The sequence below is a fragment of the Rattus rattus genome, chromosome 7 (assembly GCF_011064425.1).
Source record: "Rattus rattus isolate New Zealand chromosome 7, Rrattus_CSIRO_v1, whole genome shotgun sequence".
NCBI classification, from domain to species: Eukaryota; Metazoa; Chordata; class Mammalia; order Rodentia; family Muridae; genus Rattus; species Rattus rattus.
Window position 1 is genome coordinate 82,544,993 of NC_046160.1, and position 19,623 is coordinate 82,564,615.

The 19,623-nt window shown below is 41.0% G+C and overlaps 1 pseudogene; it reads left to right on the forward strand.

Annotated features, from left to right (window-relative positions):
• The first annotated feature begins 19,214 nt into the window (after positions 1 to 19,214).
• Positions 19,215 to 19,623, forward strand: part of LOC116906115 — a 31,277-nt pseudogene continuing 30,868 nt past the window's right edge.

Genomic DNA, 19,623 nt, shown 5'->3' on the forward strand with positions numbered 1-19,623 from the left:
CATTTTTCTATGTTAGTCATGAGTATGGGAGATCTTTCCATCTTCTGAGATCTTCTTCAATTTCTTTCTTCAGTGTCTTAAAGTTCTTGTCATACAAGTCTTTCACTTTCTTAGTTGGAGTTACCCCCAAGATATTTTATAATATTTTAGACTATTGGGAAAATTATCGTTTCCTTGATTTCTTTCTCAGTCGTTTGTATGTAAGAAGGCTTTTGTGGGTTCATTTTGTATCCAGCTACTTTGCTGAAAGTATTTATCAGCTGTAGGAGTTTCCCAGTGGAATTTTTCAGGTCACCTATGTGTACTGTCATAGCATCCACAAATAAAAGATATTTTGACTTCTTTATTCCCAGTTCATATGCCCTTGGTGTCCTTTTATTGTCTTATTGTTTTAGCTAGAACTAGAAAGTATTATATTGAATAGGTATGAAAAGAGCCTTATCTTGTTCTGCATTTTAGTAGAATTGCTTTGAGTTTCTTCCCATTTAAATTGATGTTGGCTCTGCACTTGCTATAAATTGCCTTTATCATGTTTAGGTATATTCCTCATATCCCAAAGCTCCAGAACTTTTTATCATGATGAGGTGTTGAATATTGCCAAAGATGTTTTCAGTATGTAATGAGATGTTCATGTTTTTTTTTTCTTTCAGTTCGTTTATATGGTGAATTATATTTATCAATTTACATATGCTGAATCATCCCTGCATCACTGGAATGAAGTCTACTTGGTCATGGTGGATGATCTTTTTGATGTGTTCTTAGATTGTTTACAAGCATTTTATTGAGAATTTTCCCTTCTATGTTTATAAGGAAAATTGGTCTGTGATTCTCTTTCTTTGTTGGATATCTTAATGTTATTTTTGCTGTCATAAAACCCATGACCAAAAACAACTTAGGTAGGAAAGGGTTTATTTTACTCACAATTCCATATAACAATTCATCATCAATATTGAGTGAGGGCAGAAATTCATGTAGGCAAGAACCAGGAGGCAAAAATTCATGTAAAGACTATAGGTAGATGCTACTTACTGGATTGCTCCCTTACATTGTAGATCTACATAAGAGTAGTCACTAATAACCACATGACACAGTCAATACTCTGCCATTTTGAAGTCTCTTCTGCCATGCCATTAATCCAAAGCTCTTCAATTTAACCTCAGGCGTATCCTTTGGACAAGGCAAAAAAAGCAGCAACATCCTTTGCCAAAATAACACAAGAATGGTCACTAGACCACATACTACTGTTTGTCCCCTCTGAAACTTCTTGAACTGTATACCCACAGTTCTTTTTTTTTTTTTTTTTTTTTTTTTTTTCAGAGCTGGGGACCGAACAGGGCCTTGCGCTTGCTAGGCAAGCGCTCTACCATTGAGCTAAATCCCCAACCCCAAATCTAGATTAATGAGCATTTCTTTTTTTTTTTTTTTTTTAATTCTTTTTTTCGGAGCTGGGGACCGAACCCAGGGCCTTGCGCTTCCTAGGCAAACGCTCTACCACTGAGCCAAATCCCCAACCCCATACCCACAGTTCAAATTGCCTCCAACACCACTGTCTTTCCTGCCCCTGATATGTCTCATTAACCCCCACTTACATTCAACTGCTTTCCTAAACTACAGTCTGCATTCAGCCTACAAGCAGCCTTGTGGTCATGCCTGTCACAGCAACACTGCACCCCTGGTACCAACTTCTGTCTTTGTTCATGCTCTGTTGTTGTGAAGAGACACCATAACCACAGCAACTCTTATGAAAGAAAGCATTTAATTGGGGCCAGCTTACAGTTTCAGGGGTTTAGTCCATTATTGCGACAGGGAACATGGTGGCACACAGGCAGACATGATACTGAAGAAGTTGAGAGTTCTACATCTGGATCCTCATGCAGCAGCAAGAAAGAGCACTGGGCCTGGCTCAAGCTTTTGAAACACCAAAGCCCAACCCCAGTGACACACTTTCTCCAACAAGGCCACACCTACTCCAACACCTCCCCTAGTCCCTCTCAAGTAACTCCTCTACCTAATGACTGAGTATCTAAATATATGACCTATGGGGCAATTCCAAATCAAACTACCACAGTTGTTTTAGGTATCATGGTAACCGTGACTTCATAAAACAAGTAGGGCAATGTTCTTTCTGTTTATAGTCTGTGAAATAATTTCAGGAGTATTAGCATCAATTTTTATTTGAAAGTTCGGTATAATTCTGTGATAAAACCATCTGAACCTGGGCAGGGGGTGGCAGGGTGTTGTTTGGTTGGTTGGTTGATTGGTTTGGATTGGTTTAGTTTGGTTTGGTTTGGTTTGGTTTGGTTTGGTTTGGTTTGGTTTGGTTTGGTTTGGTTTGGTTTGGGCTGGAGAAATGGTTCACCCCTTGTACTTTAGGTTTCTCTAAAAGAAAAATGGCTTAAAGGCAGCTTCCCCTCCCCACCAGTAGTTCCTAACTTTAATTGCCTATAGAAGCTGAATAGGGGCTTTGCCTCAAAACAAATAACATTCTTTCTACGACATCACACACAGTTCCCTGTTCATCTGAGATTTACAAAACGTAATTACATAGGGATCAACAGCTAGCACTATGTGGAACTGCCAATTTCTACTTTGTGAAATTAACATAGAACATAGTTCTATAGTTAGATAGCTCTTGGCTCATAATGTTTAAATTTATGAGTACTTACCTGTTATTTACTAAACTGGTCCTGACTATGCTATATAAAAAAATAATACATGAAAGTTAATTTATTCAATTAAACTGAAATTCTAAAAGTGAGGCTTCCAGAAGACAAGCATTACTAAAATCCCAGTCCCAGCTCGGCATACCTCCCCATGATCTGCTTGTTAGCTAGGCCCCAGAGGAACCATAAACATCATGAACTATACACATCATGAACTGTTGACATTGCTCCTGGTGCCCATCACAATTTCATAGTAAGACCCTAACTCTGAAGTCAGCACATACTTTGATCTCAGGACACAGAAAAATCAATCTTGAACTAAGAAAGTCTCCTCTTTTTTTTTTTAACAGTTTTTATACTGCCAAAAAAAAAAGTGCTATGTAAAATATTGAGGGAGGAAAACAACATCAATAGTTTTGTTTTGTCTTGTTTTTTGTTTTTGTTTTTTTTTTTTTAGCACTAGGCTCTACATGCTACTATATGGACCTGCCAGACCAACTATGCCTACAGATGCAATAGTGAAATATTTATGGGTGTAACCAAATGCTTTCAGGTTAGATTTGAATCATGTTCTGCAAAAGGGATTTAATGCCTCATGTTATGGTCCAAATCCCATGTCTGTGGAGGTCATAAGGCATTGAAGGAGAGCCTAGTATTGTTGTATTACTAAATGAACCTGTGTGAAAGTGCCTTCTAACTATTTAAGTTTCTGTCCATAGATTAGAACTCCTTTCAACCTTGCTCAGAGAAGCTTCTTTTGGAGTAACCACAGGAGAACGCAGAGATTCTGAAGTGGCCCAAGTGCTCAGAATAAATGACCCTGGGAACTGAGCTGTAGATGTGTTATCTCAACCAACTTTCCCCACCCTGGGCTCAGGAAACATCGTGGAAGGGGATGTGAGCACCAGTGGGTTTGGGAGATGAGCTGTTAAATGTTACCTTCTGGATCTAGCATGGCCACAGCATTCATAAGCTCACATAACTGTGATATCTTGTTCGAGACCATCAAAATTCCCATGCCTGGGTGATATGCTCCAAGGCTCCACTTCAGATAAGGAATTATTAGCAGTTGATGTCTACTGATGGAGGAAGTCTCTTTTCTTGGGGAGGGTATCTTGTAGGCTCACCATGCTCCAGTAAAATGTATTGTACCTGTGTATGTATGATGAGCATTAACTGAACTCAGTGAGTTATTAATTGAAATTTTAAAAGAGCACAAAATTTGGGAGAGAGGTCTGTTGGGGAGTCCTGCTTGAAGGAGACAGTGGGAGGGTAAACTTGATTAAAATAGATCATAAATGCACTAAATTTTCAAAAAAATTAATTAAAATAAGAAAAAGTCTTTTTCCCATGAAAGAATGGGGATATGAAGAACTGAGACTAATACAGATGCTTCTGACCAAGCATTGGAAGGGCTGTCTCTCCCAAGACGTTGAGATGAGATAGAAACCAGAGAGGAGAAGCCATTGATGTTAGAAGAGAAAACCAGTTTATTTCCTTTTTCTCTAAATCAGTAAGATCAGACACCTCAGAAGTCACACACCAAAAATCAGGACTGCCCCCCCAAAAAAATTCCCTTTTACAAACCCAAAGAACTTGAGGAAGATTAGTTCTACATACATAATTCCTGGTTCAAAGAAATACGTTATTTCCAAAACTGCTTTCAGGTTTCGTGACCTGTTCAGGGAGCACTGTGAAAAGGAAGATTATGACAGGCACCACCTAGAGGAAATTGCACACATTTCACACTAACCTTCATTCATTCAGCACCTGAGGTGAATCTGAACCAAGACTATCTGAAGAGCTGTGCCCTGCCCGAGGAGCTCATAGCTGCTAGGAGACTTTAGAGCAGACCTGTGTCCTAGGCTTACTTCCAGTGGGGCCTGCCTTATAAAAAGTCTACAGGAGTTAGGGGAAGGACTGAAGGAGCTGTAGGGGTTTGCAACCCCATAAGAAGAACAACAATATCAACCAACCAGACACCCCAGAGCTCCCAGGGGTACACAGGGGTGGACCTATGGCTCCATCCATATATGTAGCAGAGGATGCCCTTGTTGGGCATCAATGGGAGGAGAGACCCTTGGTCCTGTGAAGGCTCCATGTCCCAGTATAGGGGAATACCAGGGTGGTGAGGTGGGAGTGGGTAGGTCGGTGGGGGAACATCTTTAAAGAAGCGGGGGAGGGAGGTGGGATAGAAGGTTTGCAGTGGGGCGGGAAAGGGGATAGCATTTGAAATATAAATAAATAAATAACATTTGGAATATTAATTAATTAATAAAACCTCTATAAGAAGGTTGCTGTGAGCTGTCCTTCACTGGAGGTAATGCAGGCTGTTGAAGGAAGTGAAAGACACTGAGGAGAATCTATTGGTGCATTCCACAGAGGTTTTCCACAAGAAGCTGGGATTAAAAGAGCCCATCAGCCTCACACCTTTGAGATGCAGCAGCTGTGAACGAGACCCAGAGAACCAACAAGCAGGGTTCTCAGCTGGTAGCTCCATCATGGAGGATGGTCTCTGGAAACAGTAGTTTCAGGCTCAACAGGCAAACCTGTTCCTGATGAGTTTGAGCCCTCACTCCATACTAATTCAATGACATTCTTGCAATACCCAGGACAATGGAGAGACTTGGTCTTCTACATGTATTAAAGGTTTTACTGATTGATTCTTTGAAGGAGAAAAGACAGGAGTAGGTAGCTGTCCTTTTTCTTTCCATCTGTCTGTCTGTCTTTCTCTTGAGACACACTCTCTTTATGCAGTTCTTACTGTCCTGGCGCTCACTCTGTAGACCACGCTAGTGCTGAGCTTGCAATGATTCTTCGGTCTCTGTCCCCTGAAGGCTAGGATCACAGCCATGTGATAGTGCACCTAACTGGCAATTCTACACTAGATAACATCAATGAGATTCAAACTGAAAAACTTTACTCAGACCCCACTATGTCTTGGGGCCATTAATTCAAACCTTTGACTCCCTAGGTCCCAGTATGTGACACTGGAAAAGAGCATTGCAGACAACGAGATAAGATGGATGGACTCTTGCTTCTCCGGCTGCTCCAAAGTGCTACTTACAAACTATTCTATGAAGATATGAGAATTCATTCTTTTACTTTTGTTCATACTTAATTCTTTGATGATTTCATACATGTATGAAGTGAATTTCATCCTTTAAGCCCCTGTTACATTCACCTATCCCCCACTCTTCAAAATAAAATTATTTTTTGAATATAGTTTTTAAAAAGCCTCTGGTACATTAGCAGATGCTTATTAAATAGGTAAGTGCATGTGAGGAAGCCAAATATAAGGAAAATAAGCATTTTGCATATACTTTTAACACTTTCTAAAGGCTGCATTGTTGTTAGCCCTTGAATTACTCCTGGCATTATTTGTTAAGCGCTCAACAACTGCTTATAGAATTAAATATATTTGCATCTCTTACTACCAGGCATGAAGCATGATGAATACACTATTCATTTACTGTCAGGGCAGTCCCTGGTCATCCTAACACTGAGTGTGTCTATGAAGCATGACAGCGTCCTCTCCTCACTGTCTCCCATCTCCTTAAACTTGGCTTTGATGTTAGTAGGAACCCGCTCGACCATGTTCCTTTGCACAGTGATACCATTCCTACCTACAGCATGCTCCAAGGCTAACAGCAGAAAGACACTGCATTCTGTGGGTGAGTTTTCTGCATAGTCCACAAGTCAAACAGCAGCAAGGGGCTGGAAGATAGTAAAGAGGAAAAAAATTTTTAAAAAGAGTTTATTGTTTTCCCGTGCTCACACCTGTGAGCACAGCTGCTCAGCACTCCAGCTTACAATGCTTTTCCTTCCTGCACGACAATGAAGAGTCACTGTCATGGCTCTTCTGTGAATTTCCACATGCAGGAGTTTAGGAGTTTTAATGTGTACTAATGAGTCTGTCTAAACTGAAGACGGGATGATGTTATACACAGCAAATGTATTGCTAACTTTTCCATAAACTTAGGATCCTACCAAGCTCAGGGAATGGTTTACCATTTCATGAATGTAATTTTATTTTTCAGCCTCTCGTCTCTGCTGTAAGCGTCTCTACATACTTCTCCCTTTTAATTCTGTTTTCCCTGCATACTCCTCCCTTTTAATTCCTATGCTTAATTCCAGGTTGACAGAAAGGCCTATGGATACAGCATTACATGGGTTTCCCAAACCAGTAAGACTCTTTTGATAGCTGCCCATTTACAACCAAATACATTTGCAGTTTCCAAACCCCACACTTAAACGTACTAGTATAGAGGGGGTGTGCTGCAATATAGACCATAAAATGCAAGAGGCAAGAGCTAGGTAACACGGTGTAAATTTCTAGAACTGAGGTCAAAAGATCCAGCGTTTTATCTTGGACTTGAGCATAACTTCGTAATAAAATATAGGTTTTGGGGACTTGGATATAGATATTGAAAAGTGGTCGGAGAACTTTTAGCATTTGATCAGATCACCATAGCTGCTCCGTTAATCTCTGGGGACGTATCTTACAGAAACATGTAGTCTACATTTGATGCTAATTTAGGATGCTGTTGGAAATATCTGTAGTTATGAGTAAGCTATTGTAGGAAACGGTGAAAAAGGAGAGCACCCAGGTTAAAAAAAAAAGCAGAGCAAACATTGAGAAAGAGCGCCACCTACTGGCATCTGCTCCCTTACAGCTAACGGGGAAACCGTCATAACCCACACTAAAGAAGCATAAAGGTGACCTCAAACTTGACTGACCTAAAACTTTACTGGGGTCTTAGGCTAAACAATAGGCAATGTTCATCAGAGCCGGCTGAACTTCTGACGTCAGCTCACACCGCGAGACAGAGGTGTTTTACAGGAAGTGGAGAGAAATTTTTTTTTAATTAATTAGCTCTGGCAATCACTGGTACATAGAGCTGAATTGCAGCAACTAAAGTCAGTATTCTATAGAAGCACAATGGATTCCTTACTGCATTGTGAGACTCCAGATAGGGCTTAGAAGGCGTAACGTTGCGGTAAGTCTTTAGTTCACAAAATCCTGTGCATGTTATCATTTAGCTCAACAGACGTGGGTAGCACATGGTCAGAACGCTCCAATTTTATACATTTAAGAGGCTCACCCTGTTGGTGAGTGTCCTTTTTCATAACAATCATTAGATAATTTTAATACTGCCTTGATTTTACCACCATCTGTCTTAATACAACCGAACTGCAAAAAGAATGAGTAATTTTCAACCAGAGGACAATTTAAATCTGCCCTCTCAACCAACCTGCCATAGATACACCAGCAATCAATGTTTGAGCTGAGTTGTGGAGCAAGGATGCTGTCCACAGTGCTAAATGCTTCCCCTCAGAGAGAAGGAAATGTTCATCACAGGATACACACACACACACACACACACACACACACACACACACACACACTTCCTAATTTAAAGTACATTTGAATTTCTTCTCTCAGTTTATCACTAAGTGCTACTGAACTAGTTAGTTTCTAGAAACACAACAAAGATGGGAGGAAGAAGAAAGAAAAAGCACATACAACACCCTATATAGACTCACTCTATCTGAATCAATTACCTAAATGCAAAAGGAAGGCTAGTGTGATGGTTTGCATATGCTTGGCCCAGGAAGTGGCTCCATTAGAAGGTATGGCCTTGTTGGAGGAAGTGTGTCACTGTAGGTTGGCCTTGGAGACCCTCCTCCTAGTTGTCTCAGGATACCCAGTCTGTTCTTAGCTTCCTTTGGATGAAAGTGTAGAACTCTCAGCTCCTCCTGCACCATGACTGCTGTGATGCTGCCATGCTCCCACCTTGATGATAATGGACTGAACCTCTGAACCTGTAAGCCAACCCCAATTAAATGTTGTCCTTTATAAACTATGCATTGGTCATGGTGTCTGTTCACAGCAGTAAAACCCTAACTAAGACAACTAGTGAAAGAAAATTCAGTATCCCCACGTGACCAAGAATGGGAAACTGAGAAGCACCAAGGCAAAGCATTCATTAATCAGACTTCACGAAAATGAAAAGCTCCAGCTCGCTGCGGTTCAGTGGCAGAGAATTTGCCTCACATGTCTGGTGTGATACCCACAATTTCAAAAAAGAAAGAAGGAAAATGAAGTTCCTTTTTTTTTAAAGGCCAACAAAAATTAACAGAGGCACAACAAAATGGGAGAAAATTTTTGTAATGCTTCACCCAATCAGGTCATTAATCTGAACAACTTGGATGCAATCTCAAAGGAAACTTAGGGAAAAGGTTACCAAATGCAGTGTACAGGGAAGAAACTTCTAGAAAACTGATATGCATGTGAACAGGCATTCAGATTCTAAGTAGAGAGGTGAAAGCTAAGGTAACCATGAAATACAAGCATCAGCTTCGAGCACTCCCGTGGTGGTCTGCACACCTAAGCCTCCCCCGCTCTTTCCTACCACTGAGGGCCCCGCCTGCCCCAGAAAGGAGAAATGAACTTTTAGAAATAAATTGCTACTGAAGTCACTGAGTTAGCGGTAAAACCAGTTCCTTTGTTTAGAACAGCTTCCTCTTGTCTTTTCCAGATCCATAAGGGTAGGGATAGTGGCGCGAGTGGGAGCAAGGACATTTGCACTCCACAGAGGCTGCTGTCGTACTGCTGGGCACTGGCGCCTCCAGCCCTTCACAGGGTTTTTCCTGCAACACAGCCAGGCTCGCCCGGTGTTTCTAACCCACCACTCTCTCCCCGTAGACTCCCTACTCCAGCAGCAGCAAGAAACAGGATAAATAAAGCCATATCAATGCCTGTTACTCAGTCTACTGTCTACATTGGGCACTCAACCAAGCAAGACCATAGCATCCATTTTGTACATACAACCAATGTTTTTTAATTGTGATCTCATTTGTCTGTGGTTCAAGCTCTACCCAAGTTTCTTCCAGTCCCCTGCCTTGGCTGGAGCTAGCTGGATGCTTGTGTGCAACTGTTGCAGTGGAACGCCCACTGTGAGGCATTAAGAAGGTGACGCTCAGAGGTGGGGCCTTGGAGCTAGTATTAGATGACGTCATGGGATGGAGCCCCCACAGTGAGATCCGGGCAGCTTTAGATATGCATACTTGCTGTGAGGCATTGTACCCCTTTTGAATTACAGCAACGAGAGCACCTCATCAGGCAAGGCCTGCAGATAACTGTGAGCTACAGGAAGTCTTATAAAACACCCATCTTAAGGCTTCATCATAGTAATAAAACGGTAATGAAATCCCGGAACACAACTACTCCCCCTTGGTTACTATTTGCTTTGTTTCCTTGTGACTTTTCTTAGCGTGCTTCATGGAAGAGTGTAGAAGGAACAACAGCCACATTTACACAGAGAATCTGTATGTTCAAAGAAAACCATGGTCTATAAGGGGGTGAGGAACAAGGGAAGCTTTTGTGAACAGGTGATGCCTGAACCCAACAAGGAAGGCTTATTAGTAGTTATTCAATGGAGGGAAGGAAGTAGAGCCTCCTGACAGAGGTGGGCAGGGAAAGGCCCTTGCACAGCAGAGGTAAAGGCTATGTGGAGTGACTGTCCAGGCCTCACTGGGACTCGGACTGCCCAGAGAACCGAGCATTGTGCACGGTAAGTAAAAGTGCTGGGATGCTACTGGGGAGTGTTAAAGAGCGAGAAGATTGATTATGCTTCGTTTATCTTGACACTGCTGAGGAACGACGTCTGAGGAAGGGATATGTTTTCCAATTTTTAAACATTTAGTATAAGAACACAAAGATTTTTAAGTTGAAATGACATCATATTCAATGTTTAGTTTCTAAACAAATGATTTTTCTTTGAGAATATCCTAGAAGATACATTATTTAAATGACTAATTTTTTGACTATGACAATAAAAAGAATTCCCAAGATAGCAATATAGCATTTTAAGAGAACATAGCAGTAAAACTTCACCTATAAAAGGTAAATTATTATCTAGCAGAAGTCCAAGAACCAGAGCATGGCATCAAAAGCATAAGAAGTCCGTGAGGTGGCTACTGAATGACATCAAGGAGGCCCACTGAAAAATGCCAAGTGGGACTCACTAGTTGTAGGTTCCAGGGTCATGGGAGTGAAACAAAGAACAAAGAAGGCACTGTTGTCTCGGAAAAGCTCTGTGTTCTCAGTCATCACATTCATATGGATAAATGGGAACTCAAGGGGGATTGATCCAACTACACAAACTAGATCCTGTAGGGTCCTACACCTACGTGGATGGTGGAAGGTTGGTTTCCACCTGCGCTCCTCAAACACCATCACCAACTGTCATTTCAGTCCCTGTTTACCATAAAGCCAGATTCACTTTTCAGCTGCATACGCTCAACTGGATGTTTTTGTTAACTTTGGTATGCACGAACTCTGCCCACTGCATGCAAATATACAAGCGCACATGAGCGCGCATGCGCACCGGGAACAATTGATCTGCGCCTCTCTCAAGCAAGCTTTCACCACCTCCCCATTTCCAGGGTCCTCTGGTATACTTGGCTCTCATCATCATAATCGATCAAGAACCTCATGCTGGCGAACCATTTTTAACGGCAAACCAACTTTCAACCTTTCAGTGTTATCAAGTCAAATACAAGTCCAGATGGCAAGATCTGGGATGTAAAGAATGTTACCATGGCACCATAGCATCCATCATCTCTTGTCTGGATACATCCAATATCTATCTCACAAAACTAGTGCTTCCACATTCTCTAACCACATCTTTATCTTAACAATGGGAAGGCAAACAAATGACTTCTAGCTATAGCAAATAAATCAAATGAGAGAGATTAAATCAAATGATCAGTCCACCCTCAAGTTGTTCTAATAACAGGTTTCAGACTCCAATACCACTGGGCTTGGGAAGCAGAACTACACCCTCCAAAGATAGGATAAAATCAGAATAGAAACCGTTTTCCGAATCAGGGTACTAGGTTGATGTGTAAGGCAAGAAATCACGTGCAAGGAAATAAGCAAAAGATAGGAAATGATGTCTGGGGTGCCAGACCATTTGAACCTGACGTCATGTTACAGCTCCAAACCTCTCTGAATACCAGTCCATGGTGCTAGACTCCATGTGTAAGTTATTCCATAAAGGAAGGTCATGTTCCCCAGTTCTCAGGATCAATGACTTCAGGAGCAGACCCAGGCAGCTCACATACACCACACAAACTCACACACATTTTAGGCTTAGGACAATTAAATCCCATGCTATCACACATATTTTCAGTTATCATCAATTACCATCACAACACTGACAGGCCTACAATGTCTTCCTTTCATCAGAAAAGGTGAACGAATACTGTGCATTTCAGAGTGTACCAGAGCAAGATCCTATCTCCACATACTTGTGAATTAAACTGTGAATACTAATCTCCAGCCATTTTAAAATGTGTTCATTAATAAGTGATTATAAACACAGATATGCTGTTCACAGAAACCTCTCTACAGTCACTAAAAATGAGTCACGTACATCTCACCTTGGCCTATCTCTGTGGCTACTAAACTGACAGTGATACAGAAATTATTTCCACAATGCAATTGTCAAAATCTCCCATAACGTTGCAGAAAGGATGGAGAAATATGTGTAGACTTAATGATGATTATCGGACTAAAGCAACCTGGACAGACAAAGGGTCTTTGTAGCACACAGTAGTTCTATCCTCCAGCTTCTTTCTGATGAAGTCACTGTTGGCAAGCTCAGATTCACCAGACAGCATCATACCCCAAGCAGGTAGTCACTGTGAGCCTTTCTTCTCCTTTAATTAGAACTTGACTGAGGCAAATAGAGGTCTCTGGTTCACACACAAGTGCACCCTGGAAGGGAAGAAATCTCAGTGCTCTGGAGAAGATACACGACCAACAGCACTTAGGTGGGGTGGACCAATGCCAGGCATCTCCATCCTTCTGTAAAGTTCTGAGACAGCCTAAGTTCTTCTCAGGAGATACCAATCAAAGAAAGGCCTGATGCCCACAACATTCCCACAATGATCCATTTCTCCCTCTTTGCCCAGGTCCCTCTGCTCCCTTATCCTTGGTCCTGCTCTCATGTACCTGATTTTAAAATAAAATGGGTAGGTTTGCATATGATAATAAATAGAATGGCATTCATGAGATTTAAAACCAGTAATGAATCAAAAATATACTAATAAGTTGGAAGGATAGACAGAAACTAAAATTATAAAGTGTTAGTAAGTTATCATTCTAAACACCAGTGTAAAATATCACCTGTACACCGTCAACCAAAGGAGCCTGGCTTGAAAATTGCTTCATAAAATACCCTTCCTACCGGGATCAGTATGCAAGAAGTAAAACTGCTCAACCGTTTCTGGATTCGTGCATTTTCTGATATGAAATTCCTATCAGGCGTTTAAAATAAATTATAAATTAACATACAAAATATTCAAAACAACAATTGTAAGTAACATAACTATACATTTGATAGGAGTATAGTATTTGATAATTTGACTAATAGCTATGATAATTTCATTGGTAGGAGTATAGTATCTGATCATTCCATCAATAGTTAAGATAATTTCATTGCTCAGGATTTGGCACAAATACTTTATCACTTACAACACCAGTCAGACGTAGTTAGACTCCTTTCAGCCTGAGTCCCAAACACGGAAAGTGATGTCAATAACCTAGGTTCCTCAGATACATGGTCCGGGAGACTGAAACACCAAGAAACTAGTCACTGAGAAACAGATGATGAAAGTGGGCAATCTGAGGGTTGTGTGGGAGTAGTTGTCAAAGACAAGAAGGATTTATGTATGGGGAAAAAATATCTGAATTGTTCTATGTAGCTTTAGGAGATCCGGAAGTAAAAAAACAAAGCTCTTACAACAAAAAGGATATGGGAAGGAAGAAAGTTTGAAGGGAATGGAAGGAGAAAAGGAAATTCAAAGTGTTTGAAACTTGAGTAGAATAGAATGGTGCATTAGTACACAGTTGAAACTGAGAAAAATGCACGTCTAAGTCCATCTGTCAGAAGCCGCGCAGAGTGGTCAGTCTGTCAGAGACAGTGCAGAATGGCTTCCTGTAGTGGGATAACCTTTACTGTGCTTTCCCACTCAAGTGTTGAAAATTCCCTCCCCGCCTAGCATCCTGAATGTACCGCTTACAAAACAGATGACAGGAAATAAATCAAATGGTTGGGTTCGATAACCCATAATAATAAGGATAATGTAATTCCCTTGAGTGCTACATCACCGGGTCCAAGCATCCATACTTCGTCACTTATTTTCTGTGCAGTTTGGAGAAACCGTTATGAAAATGTTAAGTGCAGGAGAGGTGTCTCTTGAAGTTAGAATCACCTCATGCTTCTTGTCTGGGTTCCAGGCCGGTTTATCGAACTGAAAGTTGTTTGGACATTTGAGTAACTTTCAGTTTTAACTTTCAGTTGAAAAGTCTCGTACTGGCAATCACTTTAACAGAGGGGTTTTTTGTTTGTCTGTTTGTTTGTTTTTGCTCAAGATTCACTACCATGTATCTACTTTATCTGTTAAAATGAGTGTCGTGTTTACCTTGACCAAAGGTAAATGGGTAATGACAGTAAATTACGTGATTTCTCTGAAATATGAATAAGCTACACTAAAGTACATTTGGTTAGCATGAGATACAACATTAGAAAATCGGAAATAAAATAAGGCCCATTTCTCCACAGGGGTAACTCCTCAGACCTGTTGCTTCCTCTGAATGTGTGGTTTGCTGCACCCCATGGCAGTCAATCATCACATCAAACATCCCTGAGAGAAATAGGGTGTGGCGGTAAGGAAAAGTCCACCAGATTCTGGTATTCTTCTGAGTAGGGCTGGGAGGACAAACAGGGAGACAAGTTCAGGGTCAGAGGATCTAGGTCCGATCAAATGGAAGCAACTTTGTATGTGTGGTGAAGAAGACAGACCATAGTCATTTACTGAAAGGATGATGAAAGGAAAGATGAGGGCTGGGACCATAGCTGGATGGTAGAATGCTCTCTTAGCATACATGATGCCATGGGCCCAGTCCCCAGCAGATCAAGATACAGACCTGGACGTCTGAAGAGCACCTTATTAGAACAAAGGAAGCTCTTCAGTCATGATATCCAAAGTCACAGCTCAGACTCACCTATGGAAGCAACACGACCTCTGTGTCTCCTCACACAATCTGTGTTTACCAAGCATATAACTTAGAAGACTCCATGAAAGGCTCTATATATTATGTAGCTCATATCCGTTAAGTCCTCACAATAACTCCGTCTAGTGGAAACGTCTTGTCCTGTTTTCCAAGTGAGATGGAAAGTATTTCAGTAATCTTTTTCAAGGTCATGATGCCAACTCAAGTCTTCATAATAACTAGTTCTATAAACATCACAAAACCTGAACTGGACATGGATTAAAGAATCTCTCTGTTTCAGAGCTGGCTAGTCTTGGGAATTTTGATATTAAATGGTTACAAACTTCCATATTGTTTTGTGAGAATACCCAAGGTCATCCAGCTCCCTGAATGCTTCCCTACATGTGCTACTGCTCCAACTCTTTATATAGTTGATATAGTCACAAACATAAATGGAGATGCTCCTGACCATGGGATGCTATGCACGATTCCAGTATGGCTAGATCAGAGCCAGTCGAGAACCACACCCTGCATAAAGATGTGCACTGAAGCTTCCTGAGGATAGTAAGACATATAAAAACAACCAAATAAAGATAGAGAATTACATAAAACCACAACCAATCAAAATACAGAGCTGTTGGGCCCAGTCTCAGCTGCTACATCTACAATATGACTCCTGCACCTAAGACTCAGGCATAACTGCAAAAGATAGGTGGAAAAATGTAAGAGGAAGAGGATTGGTAAATTTGCTGTAAGAGTGTATCTCCTAGAAGCATCCAAACTATACCCATGAAGTCTCATTGACATGACTTCCCAAACATGAGCTGAACAAGCATAACTCCAATAGATGTGCTAGCATGGAAGGGAAAAAAATGCATGAGACCTCAACCAGGGCAAAGAACTACATATAACTAAAGAATCCTGAATGGGAAAAATAGCCTTCCCCAGGGAAGGGAACATCAGTAGGTTATCCAATATAAAATGATCATCCCTGAAAGCATATACATTTATGCAGATGAAGCAAGCTGCATTTATGTGCTTAGGAGAACACACACACACACACACACACACACACACTTCTGTAACAACAATTTTTTTTTTAACTTGAATATTTCTTATATACATTTCGAGTGTTATTCCCTTTCCCGGTTTCCGGGCAAACATCCCCCTCCCCCCTCCCATTCCTTATGGGTGTTCCCCTCCCCACCCTCCCCCCATTGCCGCCCTCCCCCCAACAGTCTAGTTCACTGGGGGTTCAGTCTTAGCAGGACCCAGGGCTTCTCCTTCCACTGGTGCTCTTACTAGGATATTCATTGCTACCTATGAGGTCAGAGTCCAGGGTAAGTCCATGTATAGTCTTTAGGGGTGGCTTAGTCCTGGAAGCTCTGGTTGCTTTGGCAATGTTGTACATGGGGTCTCAGGCCCCTTCAAGCTCTTCAGTTCTTTCTCTGATTCCTTCAGCAGGGGTCCCATTCTCAGTTCAGTGGTTTGCTGCTGGCATTCGCCTCTGTATTTGCTGTATTCTGGCTGTGTCTCTCAGGAGCGATCTACACTTCTGCACTTCTTTGCTTCATCCATCTTGTCTAATTGGGTGGCTGTATATATATGGGCCACATGTGGGGCAGGCTCTGAATGGGTGTTCCTTCAGTCTCTGTTTTAATCTTTGCCTCTCTCTTCCCTGCCAAAGGTATTCTTGTTCCCCCTTTAAAGAAGGTGAAGCATTCACATTTTTGATCATCCGTCTTGAGTTTCATTTGTTCTAGGCATCTAGGGTAATTCAGGCATTTGGCTAATAGCCACTTATCAATGAGTACATACCATGTATGTCTTTCTGTGATTGGGTTAGCTCCTCAGGATGATATTTTCCAGTTCAACCATTTGCCTACGAATTTCACAAAGTCATTGTTTTTGATAGCTGAGTAATATTCCATTGTGTAGATGTACCACATTTTCTGTATCCATTCCTCTGTTGAAGGGCATCTGGGTTCTTTCCAGCTTCTGGCTATTATAAATAAGGCTGCGATGAACATAGTGGAGCACGTGTCTTTTTTATATGTTGGGGCATCTTTTGGGTATATGCCCAGGAGGGGTATAGCTGGATCCTCAGGCAGTTCAATGTCCAATTTTCTGAGAACCTCAGACTGATTTCAGAATGGTTGTAGCAGTCTGCAACCCCACCAACAATGGAGGAGTGTTCCCTTTTTCCACATCCCCCCCCAGCATTTGCTGTCACCTGAGTTTTTTTGATCTTAGCCATTCTCACTGGTGTGAGGTGAAATCTCAGGGTTGTTTTTGATTTGCATTTCCTGATGACTAAAGATGTTGAACATTTCTTTAGGTGTTTCTCAGCCATTCGGCATTCCTCAGCTGTAATTCTTTGTTTAGCTCTGAACCCCATTTTTTTTAATAGGGTTATTTGTCTCCTCATGGTCTAACTTTTGAGTTCTTTGTATATTTTGGATATAAAGCCTCTATCTAACAGATCTTTTCCCAATCTGTTGGTTGCGTTTGTCCTAACCACAGTGTCCTTTGCCTTACAGAAGCTTTGCAGTTTTATGAGATCCATTTGTCGATTCTTGATCTTAGAGCATAAGCCATTGGTGTTTTTGTTCAGGAAATTTTTCCAGTGCCCATGTGTTCAGATGCTTCCCTAGTTTTTTCTTCTATTAGTTTGAGTGTGTCTGGTTTGATGTGGAGGTCCTTGATCCACTTGGACTTAAGCTTTGTACAGGGTGATAAGCATGGATCGATCTGCATTCTTCTACATGTTGACCTCCAGTTGAACCAGCACCATTTGCTGAAAATGCTATCTTTTTTCCATTGGATGGATTTGGCTCCTTTGTCAAAAATCAAGTGACCATAGGTGTGTGGGTTCATTTCTGGGTCCTCAATTCTGTTCCATTGGTCTATCTGTCTGTCTCTGTACCAATACCATGCAGTTTTTATCACTATTGCTCTGTAATACTGCTTGAGTTCAGGGATAGTGATTCCCCTGAAGTCCTTTTTATTGTTGAGGATAGTTTAGCTATCCTGGGTTTTTGTTATTCAGATGAATTTGCAAATTGTTCTGTCTAACTCTTTGAAGAATTGGATTGGTATTTTGATGGGGATTGCATTGAATCTGTAGATCGCTTTTTTGGTAAAATGGCCATTTTTACTATATTAATCCTGCCAATCCATGAGCATGGGAGATCTTTCCACCTTCTGAGGTCTTCTTCAATTTCTTTTTTCTTCAGTGTCTTGAAGTTCTTATTGTACAGATCTTTTACTTGCTTGGTTAAAGTCACACGAGGTACTTTATATTATTTGGGTCTATTATGAAGGTGTCGTTTTCCCTAATTTCTTTCTCGCTTGTTTCTCTTTTGTGTAGAGGAAGGCTACTGATTTATTTGAGTTAATTTTATACCCAGCCACTTTGCTGAAGTTGTTTATCAGCTTTAGTAGTGTAACAACAATTTTTAAAAGAGACCATGACCAGACACTATTGAGAATGCCAAGAAGTGCTTGCAGACAGGAGCCTGATATAGCTGTCTCCTGAGAGACTCAGTCAGAGCATACCAAATACAGATGTGGATGCTCACAGCCAACCATTGGACTGAGCACAGGGTCCCCAATGGAGGAGTTAAAGGACTGAAGTAGCTGAAGGGGTTTGCAACCCCATAGGAAGAACAATATTATCAACAAACCAGACCCCCCAGAACTCCCAGGAGCTAAACCACCAACCAAAGGGTACATACACATGGAACAAATCATGGCTCCAGCCACATATGTAGCAGAGGATGGCCTTGTCAGACATCAATGGGAAGTGAGGTTCTTGATCCTGTGAAGGCTGCAAGCCCCAGTGAAGGGGAGTGCCAGGGCGGGGAGGCAGGAGTGGGTGGGTGGGTAGGGGAGCACCTCACAGAAGCAGGGAGAGAGAGAATGGAATAGAGGGTTTGCTGGGGGGAAACCAGGAAAGGGGATAACATTTGAAATGTAAATAAATAAAATATCCAATAAAAATACTGCACAATAGTTTTATGTGAAAGGACAGTGGCAATAAATGTTAACGTGTGTACAACTAAAAAATAAAAGATAGAGAAAAGAGGCCATGAATTTGAAATCGAGCAAGGAGGTAGGTACATGGGAAATTTTGGGTGGAGAAAAGGGGAATGGGAGATTATATAATTATATTATAATCTCAAAAAATAAAGTATATGGGAGTGGGTGGGTGGGTGGGGGAGCACCCTCATAGAGGCAAGGGAACAGGGGATAGGATAGGGAGTTTGCAGAGGGGAAACCAAGAAGGGGGTCAACATTTGAAATGTAAATAAATAAAATAACCAATAAAAATAGACCAAAAAATGTGAACATGGCTATAATATATGATGTACTTGACCAAAGTTGTCTGTGTGAAGCCAAATACAGGTGCAACAAACATATATCAAGAAAAACGAGTCTGGAATGGGTAGGGATTATGGTCACTCAACAGTGTAGTGAACGCAATGCCTGAACTACGCATGCACTACTGTGAACTACGCATGCACTACTGTGAACATGGTAAGTTTTATAGATTTGTGTGTTACCGCAATTTAAAAAACTTAACAAGTTAAAAAATAAATAAATAATAAATACATTTAACAAATATGCAAACAAAGAGATATAAAAATACCAAAAGAGAAGCTGGGAAAAAGCAAGGCCGTCTTCAAATCCAGGAGTAAAGAAATGGAAAAAAAATAAAATAAAACAAGATAAAGGATAAAGAAAAGGCAAGAAAAATAACATGGGCCAAGATATATCTTAAAATGAAATGTTTTGGATAAATGAAATGTAAGTGAAGGGAGGATATGATAAATACATTGGTGAAGATATGTTTGGGTCATTGCTTTATCTTCCTATTGTCCAATAACATTA